This window comes from Cololabis saira, unplaced genomic scaffold (genome assembly GCF_033807715.1).
Source record: "Cololabis saira isolate AMF1-May2022 unplaced genomic scaffold, fColSai1.1 scf045, whole genome shotgun sequence".
Classification (NCBI taxonomy): Eukaryota; Metazoa; Chordata; class Actinopteri; order Beloniformes; family Belonidae; genus Cololabis; species Cololabis saira.
The window spans coordinates 93,568-102,500 of record NW_026906209.1 but is presented as its reverse complement, the minus strand read 5'-3'; the positions used below and the strand labels follow the sequence as shown (position 1 = coordinate 102,500).

Below are 8,933 nucleotides of genomic sequence, written 5' to 3'. Positions count from 1 at the left end.
AGCACAAGTTATCGGTCAACAACAATAGTTATAGAACCAATATATACAGGACTGTCTCAGAAAATTAGAATATTGTGATTTTCTGTAATGCAAACACAAAAACAAAAAAATGTCATACATTCTGGATTCATTACAAATCAACTGAAATATTGCAAGCCTTTTATTATTTTAATATTGCTGATCATGGTTTACAGTTTAAGATTAAGATTCCCAGAATATTCAAATATATGTTTATATCCCTATGAATTTACACATTTATACAGTCAGCGATCTTTTGCCAGCTGTCTTTCCTGCATTTTGCAGCTGCAACTGTGTTGCTTTTTGCCTGTATTATATGCCTATACTCATCATATTTCCGTAAAATTATAGTTTGCTCTTCGCTACTGAAATAAGCGGCTCTGACAGCGGACTTCTCCATGCTTGCGATTGGTCATGCGCTGAAAACACCGCCCCTTTTATGTGCACGCGCTCATATCCAGATTGGAGAAACCTGGGTTGATATACCGAGTTGATAACCACTGTCGTGTGACCGCTTAGCGTGATTGCAATTGTCCCGCTTAGTGAATCTGGATAAGGAAAAGATATCCTGGATATGTTGAACTTGCTTCGTAGTACAGGCCCCAGACGAGATCGGGTGCATCCAGGCTGGTATGGCCGTAAGCAGAAGCTGCAGCTTGAAATACCTCTTATATGGAGTTGAAGATAAGTCATAGAATATAAGTCATTGATTTGTTGGTTTTATTTGTTGGAGTTAAAGTGCCTTAACCATGTGCAAAACACTTTAGGACATGAGCTGTTGCTGTTACCACGTTGAAATATGTGTGGGTAGATTAAGCGAGAGCGCTCTCTGCTGGTTGAAAATGCTTACAGCACCTGGTATTCCCAGGCGGTCTCCCATCCAAGTACTAACCAGGCCCGACCCTGCTTAGCTTCCGAGATCAGACGAGATCGGGCGCATCCAGGCTGGTATGGCCGTAAGCAGAAGCTGCTGCTTGAAATACCTCTTATATGGAGTTGAAGATAAGTCATATAATATAAGTCATTGATTTGTTGGTGATAATAATTTAGAAGCGTTTATTTGTTGGAGTTAAAGTGCCTTAACCATGTGCAAAACACTTTAGGACGTGAGCTGTCGCTGTTACCACGTTGAAATATGTGTGGGTAGATTAAGCGAGAGCGCTCTCTGCTGGTTGAAAATGCTTACAGCACCTGGTATTCCCAGGCGGTCTCCCATCCAAGTACTAACCAGGCCCGACCCTGCTTAGCTTCCGAGATCAGACGAGATCGGGCGCATCCAGGCTGGTATGGCCGTAAGCAGAAGCAGCAGCTTGAAATACCTCTTATATGGAGTTGAAGATAAGTCATAGAATATAAGTCATTGATTTGTTGGTTTTATTTGTTGGAGTTAAAGTGCCTTAACCATGTGCAAAACACTTTAGGACGTGAGCTGTCGCTGTTACCACGTTGAAATATGTGTGGGTAGATTAAGCGTGAGCGCTCTCTGCTGGTTGAAAAAGCTTACAGCACCTGGTATTCCCAGGCGGTCTCCCATCCAAGTACTAACAAGGCCTGACCCTGCTTAGCTTCCGAGATCAGACGAGATCGGGCGCATCCAGGCTGGTATGGCCGTAAGCAGAAGCTGCAGCTTGAAATACCTCTGATATGGAGTTGAAGATAAGTCATAGAATATAAGTCATTGATTTGTTGGTTTTATTTGTTGGAGTTAAAGTGCCTTAACCATGTGCAAAACACTTTAGGACGTGAGCTGTCGCTCTTACCACGTTGAAATATGTGTGGGTAGATTAAGCGAGAGCGCTCTCTGCTGGTTGAAAAAGCTTACAGCACCTGGTATTCCCAGGCGGTCTCCCATCCAAGTACTAACCAGGCCCGACCCTGCTTAGCTTCCGAGATCAGACGAGATCGGGCGCATCCAGGGTGGTATGGCCGTAAGCTGAAGCTGCAGCTTGAAATACTTCTTATATGGAGTTGAAGATAAGTATATAATACAAGTCATTGATTTGTTGGTGATAATAATTTAGAAGCGCTTATTTGTTGGAGTTAAAGTGCCTTAACGATGTGCAAAACACTTTAGGACGTGAGCTGTCGCTGTTACCACGTTGAAATATGTGTGGGTAGATTAAGCGAGAGCGCTCTCTGCTGGTTGAGAAAGCTTACAGCACCTGGTATTCCCAGGCTGTCTCCCATCCAAGTACTAACCAAGCCCGACCCTGCTTAGCTTCCGAGATCAGACGAGATCGGGCGCATCCAGGCTGGTATGGCCGTAAGCTGAAGCTGAAGCTGCAGCTTGAAATACCTCTTATATGGAGTTGAAGATAAGTCATATGATATAAGTCATTGATTTGTTGGTTTTATTTGTTGGAGTTAAAGTGCCTTAACCATATGCAAAACACTTTAGGACGTGAGCTGTCGCTGTTACCACGTTGAAATATGTGTGGCTAGATTAAGCGAGACCGTTCTCTGCTGGTTGAAAAAGCTTACAGCACCTGGTATTCCCAGGCTGTCTCCCATCCAAGTACTAACCAGGCCCGACCCTGCTTAGCTTCTGAGATCAGACGAGATCGGGCGCATCCAGGCTGGTATGGGCGTAAGCAGAAGCTGCGGCTTGAAATACCTCTGATATGGAGTTGAAGATAAGTCATAGAATATAAGTCATTGATTTGTTGGTTTTATTTGTTGGAGTTAAAGTGCCTTAACCATGTGCAAAAGACTTTAGGACGTGAGCTGTCGCTCTTACCACGTTGAAATATGTGTGGGTAGATTAAGCGAGAGCGCTCTCTGCTGGTTGAAAAAGCTTACAACACCTGGTATTCCCAGGCGGTCTCCCATCCAAGTACTAACCAGGCCCGACCCTGCTTAGCTTCTGAGATCAGACGAGATCGGGCGCATCCAGGCTGGTATGGCCGTAAGCAGAAGCTGCAGCTTGAAATACTTCTTAAATGGAGTTGAAGATAAGTATGTAATACAAGTCATTGATTTGTTGGTGATAATAATTTAGAAGCGCTTATTTGTTGGAGTTAAAGTGCCTTAACCATGTGCAAAACACTTTAGGACGTGAGCTGTCGCTGTTACCACGTTGAAATATGTGTAGGTAGATTAAGCGAGAGCGCTCTCTGCAGGTTGAAAAAGCTTACAGCACCTGGTATTCCGAGGCGGTGTCCCATCCAAGTACTAACCAGGCCCGACCCTGCTTAGCTTCCGAGATCAGACGAGATCGGGCGCATCCAGGCTGGTATGGCCGTTAGCAGAAGCTGCAGCTTGAAATACCTCTTATATGGAGTTGAAGATAAGTCATATAATATAATTAATTGATTTGTTGGTGATAATAATTTAGAAGCGCTTATTTGTTGGAGTTAAAGTGCCTTAACGATGTGCAAAACACTTTAGGACGTGAGCTGTCGCTGTTACCACGTTGAAATATGTGTGGGTAGATTAAGCGAGAGCGCTCTCTGCTGGTTGAGAAAGCTTACAGCACCTGGTATTCCCAGGCTGTCTCCCATCCAAGTACTAACCAAGCCCGACCCTGCTTAGCTTCCGAGATCAGACGAGATCGGGCGCATCCAGGCTGGTATGGCCGTAAGCTGAAGCTGAAGCTGCAGCTTGAAATACCTCTTATATGGAGTTGAAGATAAGTCATATGATATAAGTCATTGATTTGTTGGTTTTATTTGTTGGAGTTAAAGTGCCTTAACCATGTGCAAAAGACTTTAGGACGTGAGCTGTCGCTCTTACCACGTTGAAATATGTGTGGGTAGATTAAGCGAGAGCGCTCTCTGCTGGTTGAAAAAGCTTACAACACCTGGTATTCCCAGGCGGTCTCCCATCCAAGTACTAACCAGGCCCGACCCTGCTTAGCTTCTGAGATCAGACGAGATCGGGCGCATCCAGGCTGGTATGGCCGTAAGCAGAAGCTGCAGCTTGAAATACTTCTTAAATGGAGTTGAAGATAAGTATGTAATACAAGTCATTGATTTGTTGGTGATAATAATTTAGAAGCGCTTATTTGTTGGAGTTAAAGTGCCTTAACCATGTGCAAAACACTTTAGGACGTGAGCTGTCGCTGTTACCACGTTGAAATATGTGTAGGTAGATTAAGCGAGAGCGCTCTCTGCAGGTTGAAAAAGCTTACAGCACCTGGTATTCCGAGGCGGTGTCCCATCCAAGTACTAACCAGGCCCGACCCTGCTTAGCTTCCGAGATCAGACGAGATCGGGCGCATCCAGGCTGGTATGGCCGTTAGCAGAAGCTGCAGCTTGAAATACCTCTTATATGGAGTTGAAGATAAGTCATATAATATAATTAATTGATTTGTTGGTGATAATAATTTAGAAGCGCTTATTTGTTGGAGTTAAAGTGCCTTAACCATGTGCAAAACACTTTAGGACGTGAGCTTTCGCTGTTACCACGTTGAAATATATGTGGGTAGATTAAGCGAGAGCGTTCTCTGCAGGTTGAAAAAGCTTACAGCACCTGGTATTCCCAGGCGGTCTCCCATCCAAGTACTAACCAGGCCCGACCCTGCTTAGCTTCCGAGATCAGACGAGATCGGGCGCATCCAGGCTGGTATGGCCGTAAGCAGAAGTTGCAGCTTGAAATACCTCTGATATGGAGTTGAAGATAAGTCATAGAATATAAGTCATTGATTTGTTGGTTTTATTTGTTGGAGTTAAAGTGCCTTAACCATGTGCAAAACACTTTAGGACGTGAGCTGTCGCTCTTACCACGTTGAAATATGTGTGGGTAGATTAAGCGAGAGCGCTCTCTGCTGGTTGAAAAAGCTTACAGCACCTGGTATTCCCAGGCGGTCTCCCATCCAAGTACTAACCAGGCCCGACCCTGCTTAGCTTCCGAGATCAGACTAGATTGGGCGCATCCAGGCTGGTATGGCCGTAAGCAGAAGCTGCTGCTTGAAATACCTCTTATATGGAGTTGAAGATAAGTCATAGAATATAAGTCATTGATTTGTTGGTTTTATTTGTTGGAGTTAAAGTGCCTTAACCATGTGCAAAACACTTTAGGACGTGAGCTGTCGCTGTTACCACGTTGAAATATGTGTGGGTAGATTAAGCGTGAGCGCTCTCTGCTGGTTGAAAAAGCTTACAGCACCTGGTATTCCCAGGCGGTCTCCCATCCAAGTACTAACAAGGCCCGACCCTGCTTAGCTTCCGAGATCAGATGAGATCGGGCGCATCCAGGCTGGTATGGCCGTAAGCAGAAGCTGCAGCTTGAAATACCTCTTATATGGAGTTGAAGATAAGTCATAGAATATAAGTCATTGATTTGTTGGTTTTATTTGTTGGAGTTAAAGTGCCTTAACCATGTGCAAAACACTTTAGGACGTGAGCTGTCGCTGTTACCACGTTGAAATATGTGTGGGTAGATTAAGCGTGAGCGCTCTCTGCTGGTTGAAAAAGCTTACAGCACCTGGTATTCCCAGGCGGTCTCCCATCCAAGTACTAACCAGGCCTGACCCTGCTTAGCTTCCGAGATCAGACGAGATCGGGCGCATCCAGGCTGGTATGGCCGTAAGCAGAAGCTGCAGCTTGAAATACCTCTGATATGGAGTTGAAGATAAGTCATAGAATATAAGTCATTGATTTGTTGGTTTTATTTGTTGGAGTTAATGTGCCTTAACCATGTGCAAAACACTTTAGGACGTGAGCTGTCGCTGTTACCACGTTGAAATATGTGTGGGTAGATTAAGCGAGAGCGCTCTCTGCTGGTTGAAAAAGCTTACAGCACCTGGTATTCCCAGGCGGTCTCCCATCCAAGTACTAACCAGGCCCGACCCTGCTTAGCTTCCGAGATCAGACGAGATCGGGGACATCCAGGCTGGTATGGCCGTAAGCTGAAGCTGCAGCTTGAAATACTTATTATATGGAGTTGAAGATAAGTATATAATACAAGTCATTGATTTGTTGGTGATAATAATTTAGAAGCGCTTATTTGTTGGAGTTAAAGTGCCTTAACCATGTGCAAAACACTTTAGGACGTGAGCTGTCGCTGTTACCACGTTGAAATATGTGTGGGTAGATTAAGCGAGAGCGCTCTCTGCTGGTTGAAAAAGCTTACAGCACCTGGTATTCCCAGGCGGTCTCCCATCCAAGTACTAACCAGGCCCGACCCTGCTTAGCTTCCGAGATCAGACGAGATCGGGCGCATCCAGGCTGGTATGGCCGTAAGCTGAAGCTGAAGCTGCAGCTTGAAATACCTCTTATATGGAGTTGAAGATAAGTCATATAATATAAGTCATTGATTTGTTGGTGATAATAATTTAGAAGCACTTATTTGTTGGAGTTAAAGTGCCTTAACCATGTGCAAAACACTTTAGGACGTGAGCTGTCGCTGTTACCACGTTGAAATATGTGTGGGTAGATTAAGCGAGAGCGCTCTCTGCTGGTTGAAAAAGCTTACAGCACCTGGTATTCCCAGGCGGTCTCCCATCCAAGTACTAACAAGGCCCGACCCTGCTTAGCTTCCGAGATCAGACGAGATCGGGCGCATCCAGGCTGGTATGGCCGTAAGCAGAAGCTGCAGCTTGAAATACCTCTGATATGGAGTTGAAGATAAGTCATAGAATATAAGTCATTGATTTGTTGGTTTTATTTGTTGGAGTTAAAGTGCCTTAACCATGTGCAAAACACTTTAGGACGTGAGCTGTCGCTCTTACCACGTTGAAATATGTGTGGGTAGATTAAGCGAGAGCGCTCTCTGCTGGTTGAAAAAGCTTACAGCACCTGGTATTCCCAGGCGGTCTCCCATCCAAGTACTAACCAGGCCCGACCCTGCTTAGCTTCCGAGATCAGACGAGATCGGGCGCATCCAGGCTGGTATGGCCGTAAGCTGAAGCTGCAGCTTGAAATACCTCTTGTATGGAGTTGAAGATAAGTCATAGAATATAAGTTATAGATTTGTTGGTTTTATTTGTTGGAGTTAAAGTGCCTTCACCATGTGAAAAACACTTTAGGACGTGACCTGTCGCTGTTACCACGTTGAAATATGTGTGGGTAGATTAAGCGAGAGCGCTCTCTGCTGGTTGAAAAAGCTTACAGCATCTGGTATTCCCAGGCGGTCTCCCATCCAAGTACTAACCAGGCCCGACCCTGCTTAGCTTCCGAGATCAGACGAGATCGGGCGCATCCAGGCTGGTATGGCCGTAAGCTGAAGCTGAAGCTGCAGCTTGAAATACCTCTTATATGGAGTTGAAGATAAGTCATATAATATAAGTCATTGATTTGTTGGTGATAATAATTTAGAAGCACTTATTTGTTGGAGTTAAAGTGCCTTAACCATGTGCAAAACACTTTAGGACGTGAGCTGTCGCTGTTACCACGTTGAAATATGTGTGGGTAGATTAAGCGAGAGCGCTCTCTGCTGGTTGAAAAAGCTTACAGCACCTGGTATTCCCAGGCGGTCTCCCATCCAAGTACTAACAAGGCCCGACCCTGCTTAGCTTCCGAGATCAGACGAGATCGGGCGCATCCAGGCTGGTATGGCCGTAAGCAGAAGCTGCAGCTTGAAATACCTCTGATATGGAGTTGAAGATAAGTCATAGAATATAAGTCATTGATTTGTTGGTTTTATTTGTTGGAGTTAAAGTGCCTTAACCATGTGCAAAACACTTTAGGACGTGAGCTGTCGCTCTTACCACGTTGAAATATGTGTGGGTAGATTAAGCGAGAGCGCTCTCTGCTGGTTGAAAAAGCTTACAGCACCTGGTATTCCCAGGCGGTCTCCCATCCAAGTACTAACCAGGCCCGACCCTGCTTAGCTTCCGAGATCAGACGAGATCGGGCGCATCCAGGCTGGTATGGCCGTAAGCTGAAGCTGCAGCTTGAAATACTTCTTATATGGAGTTGAAGATAAGTCATATAATATAATTAATTGATTTGTTGGTGATAATAATTTAGAAGCGCTTATTTGTTGGAGTTAAAGTGCCTTAACCATGTGCAAAACACTTTAGGACGTGAGCTTTCGCTGTTACCACGTTGAAATATATGTGGGTAGATTAAGCGAGAGCGTTCTCTGCAGGTTGAAAAAGCTTACAGCACCTGGTATTCCCAGGCGGTCTCCCATCCAATTACTAACCAGGCCCGACCCTGCTTAGCTTCCGAGATCAGACGAGATCGGGCGCATCCAGGCTGGTATGGCCGTAAGCAGAAGTTGCAGCTTGAAATACCTCTGATATGGAGTTGAAGATAAGTCATAGAATATAAGTCATTGATTTGTTGGTTTTATTTGTTGGAGTTAAAGTGCCTTAACCATGTGCAAAACACTTTAGGACGTGAGCTGTCGCTCTTACCACGTTGAAATATGTGTGGGTAGATTAAGCGAGAGCGCTCTCTGCTGGTTGAAAAAGCTTACAGCACCTGGTATTCCCAGGCGGTCTCCCATCCAAGTACTAACCAGGCCCGACCCTGCTTAGCTTCCGAGATCAGACTAGATTGGGCGCATCCAGGCTGGTATTGCCGTAAGCAGAAGCTGCTGCTTGAAATACCTCTTATATGGAGTTGAAGATAAGTCATAGAATATAAGTCATTGATTTTTTGGTTTTATTTGTTGGAGTTAAAGTGCCTTAACCATGTGCAAAACACTTTAGGACGTGAGCTGTCGCTGTTACCACGTTGAAATATGTGTGGGTAGATTAAGCGTGAGCGCTCTCTGCTGGTTGAAAAAGCTTACAGCACCTGGTATTCCCAGGCGGTCTCCCATCCAAGTACTAACAAGGCCCGACCCTGCTTAGCTTCCGAGATCAGATGAGATCGGGCGCATCCAGGCTGGTATGGCCGTAAGCAGAAGCTGCAGCTTGAAATACCTCTTATATGGAGTTGAAGATAAGTCATAGAATATAAGTCATTGATTTGTTGGTTTTATTTGTTGGAGTTAAAGTGCCTTAACCATGTGCAAAACACTTT

At 45.0% G+C, this 8,933-nt stretch overlaps 24 non-coding genes and 1 pseudogene across 24 annotated transcripts; all 25 read right to left on the bottom strand.

Moving 5' to 3' along the window:
* Window positions 1-861: 861 nt before the first annotated feature.
* LOC133433804 (5S ribosomal RNA) lies at window positions 862-980 on the bottom strand. The gene has a single exon (XR_009777975.1). It is a non-coding gene; the product is annotated as a 5S ribosomal RNA (ribosomal RNA).
* Window positions 981-1,197: 217 nt separating this feature from the next.
* Window positions 1,198-1,316, bottom strand: LOC133433802 (5S ribosomal RNA). Its single transcript, XR_009777973.1, has one exon. It is a non-coding gene; the product is annotated as a 5S ribosomal RNA (ribosomal RNA).
* Window positions 1,317-1,515: 199 nt separating this feature from the next.
* Window positions 1,516-1,634, bottom strand: LOC133433601 (5S ribosomal RNA). The gene has a single exon (XR_009777802.1). It is a non-coding gene; the product is annotated as a 5S ribosomal RNA (ribosomal RNA).
* A 199-nt stretch (window positions 1,635-1,833) lies between these two features.
* LOC133433583 (5S ribosomal RNA) lies at window positions 1,834-1,952 on the bottom strand. The gene has a single exon (XR_009777784.1). It is a non-coding gene; the product is annotated as a 5S ribosomal RNA (ribosomal RNA).
* Window positions 1,953-2,168: 216 nt separating this feature from the next.
* Window positions 2,169-2,287, bottom strand: LOC133434202 (5S ribosomal RNA). Its single transcript, XR_009778355.1, has one exon. It is a non-coding gene; the product is annotated as a 5S ribosomal RNA (ribosomal RNA).
* A 205-nt stretch (window positions 2,288-2,492) lies between these two features.
* Window positions 2,493-2,611, bottom strand: LOC133433679 (5S ribosomal RNA; annotated as a pseudogene).
* A 199-nt stretch (window positions 2,612-2,810) lies between these two features.
* On the bottom strand, window positions 2,811-2,929 carry LOC133434099 (5S ribosomal RNA). The gene has a single exon (XR_009778256.1). It is a non-coding gene; the product is annotated as a 5S ribosomal RNA (ribosomal RNA).
* A 216-nt stretch (window positions 2,930-3,145) lies between these two features.
* Window positions 3,146-3,264, bottom strand: LOC133434186 (5S ribosomal RNA). Its single transcript, XR_009778340.1, has one exon. It is a non-coding gene; the product is annotated as a 5S ribosomal RNA (ribosomal RNA).
* Window positions 3,265-3,481: 217 nt separating this feature from the next.
* LOC133434201 (5S ribosomal RNA) lies at window positions 3,482-3,600 on the bottom strand. The gene has a single exon (XR_009778354.1). It is a non-coding gene; the product is annotated as a 5S ribosomal RNA (ribosomal RNA).
* Window positions 3,601-3,805: 205 nt separating this feature from the next.
* LOC133434098 (5S ribosomal RNA) lies at window positions 3,806-3,924 on the bottom strand. The gene has a single exon (XR_009778255.1). It is a non-coding gene; the product is annotated as a 5S ribosomal RNA (ribosomal RNA).
* Window positions 3,925-4,140: 216 nt separating this feature from the next.
* LOC133434185 (5S ribosomal RNA) lies at window positions 4,141-4,259 on the bottom strand. Its single transcript, XR_009778339.1, has one exon. It is a non-coding gene; the product is annotated as a 5S ribosomal RNA (ribosomal RNA).
* Window positions 4,260-4,476: 217 nt separating this feature from the next.
* On the bottom strand, window positions 4,477-4,595 carry LOC133434100 (5S ribosomal RNA). Its single transcript, XR_009778257.1, has one exon. It is a non-coding gene; the product is annotated as a 5S ribosomal RNA (ribosomal RNA).
* Window positions 4,596-4,794: 199 nt separating this feature from the next.
* LOC133433609 (5S ribosomal RNA) lies at window positions 4,795-4,913 on the bottom strand. The gene has a single exon (XR_009777810.1). It is a non-coding gene; the product is annotated as a 5S ribosomal RNA (ribosomal RNA).
* A 199-nt stretch (window positions 4,914-5,112) lies between these two features.
* LOC133433993 (5S ribosomal RNA) lies at window positions 5,113-5,231 on the bottom strand. The gene has a single exon (XR_009778155.1). It is a non-coding gene; the product is annotated as a 5S ribosomal RNA (ribosomal RNA).
* Window positions 5,232-5,430: 199 nt separating this feature from the next.
* LOC133434001 (5S ribosomal RNA) lies at window positions 5,431-5,549 on the bottom strand. The gene has a single exon (XR_009778162.1). It is a non-coding gene; the product is annotated as a 5S ribosomal RNA (ribosomal RNA).
* A 199-nt stretch (window positions 5,550-5,748) lies between these two features.
* Window positions 5,749-5,867, bottom strand: LOC133433945 (5S ribosomal RNA). Its single transcript, XR_009778109.1, has one exon. It is a non-coding gene; the product is annotated as a 5S ribosomal RNA (ribosomal RNA).
* Window positions 5,868-6,083: 216 nt separating this feature from the next.
* Window positions 6,084-6,202, bottom strand: LOC133434088 (5S ribosomal RNA). Its single transcript, XR_009778246.1, has one exon. It is a non-coding gene; the product is annotated as a 5S ribosomal RNA (ribosomal RNA).
* A 223-nt stretch (window positions 6,203-6,425) lies between these two features.
* On the bottom strand, window positions 6,426-6,544 carry LOC133434062 (5S ribosomal RNA). The gene has a single exon (XR_009778221.1). It is a non-coding gene; the product is annotated as a 5S ribosomal RNA (ribosomal RNA).
* Window positions 6,545-6,743: 199 nt separating this feature from the next.
* On the bottom strand, window positions 6,744-6,862 carry LOC133434077 (5S ribosomal RNA). Its single transcript, XR_009778235.1, has one exon. It is a non-coding gene; the product is annotated as a 5S ribosomal RNA (ribosomal RNA).
* A 199-nt stretch (window positions 6,863-7,061) lies between these two features.
* Window positions 7,062-7,180, bottom strand: LOC133434026 (5S ribosomal RNA). The gene has a single exon (XR_009778186.1). It is a non-coding gene; the product is annotated as a 5S ribosomal RNA (ribosomal RNA).
* A 223-nt stretch (window positions 7,181-7,403) lies between these two features.
* LOC133434061 (5S ribosomal RNA) lies at window positions 7,404-7,522 on the bottom strand. The gene has a single exon (XR_009778220.1). It is a non-coding gene; the product is annotated as a 5S ribosomal RNA (ribosomal RNA).
* Window positions 7,523-7,721: 199 nt separating this feature from the next.
* Window positions 7,722-7,840, bottom strand: LOC133434065 (5S ribosomal RNA). The gene has a single exon (XR_009778224.1). It is a non-coding gene; the product is annotated as a 5S ribosomal RNA (ribosomal RNA).
* A 217-nt stretch (window positions 7,841-8,057) lies between these two features.
* Window positions 8,058-8,176, bottom strand: LOC133434021 (5S ribosomal RNA). Its single transcript, XR_009778182.1, has one exon. It is a non-coding gene; the product is annotated as a 5S ribosomal RNA (ribosomal RNA).
* A 199-nt stretch (window positions 8,177-8,375) lies between these two features.
* On the bottom strand, window positions 8,376-8,494 carry LOC133433637 (5S ribosomal RNA). Its single transcript, XR_009777837.1, has one exon. It is a non-coding gene; the product is annotated as a 5S ribosomal RNA (ribosomal RNA).
* Window positions 8,495-8,693: 199 nt separating this feature from the next.
* On the bottom strand, window positions 8,694-8,812 carry LOC133433992 (5S ribosomal RNA). The gene has a single exon (XR_009778154.1). It is a non-coding gene; the product is annotated as a 5S ribosomal RNA (ribosomal RNA).
* Window positions 8,813-8,933: the final 121 nt, after the last annotated feature.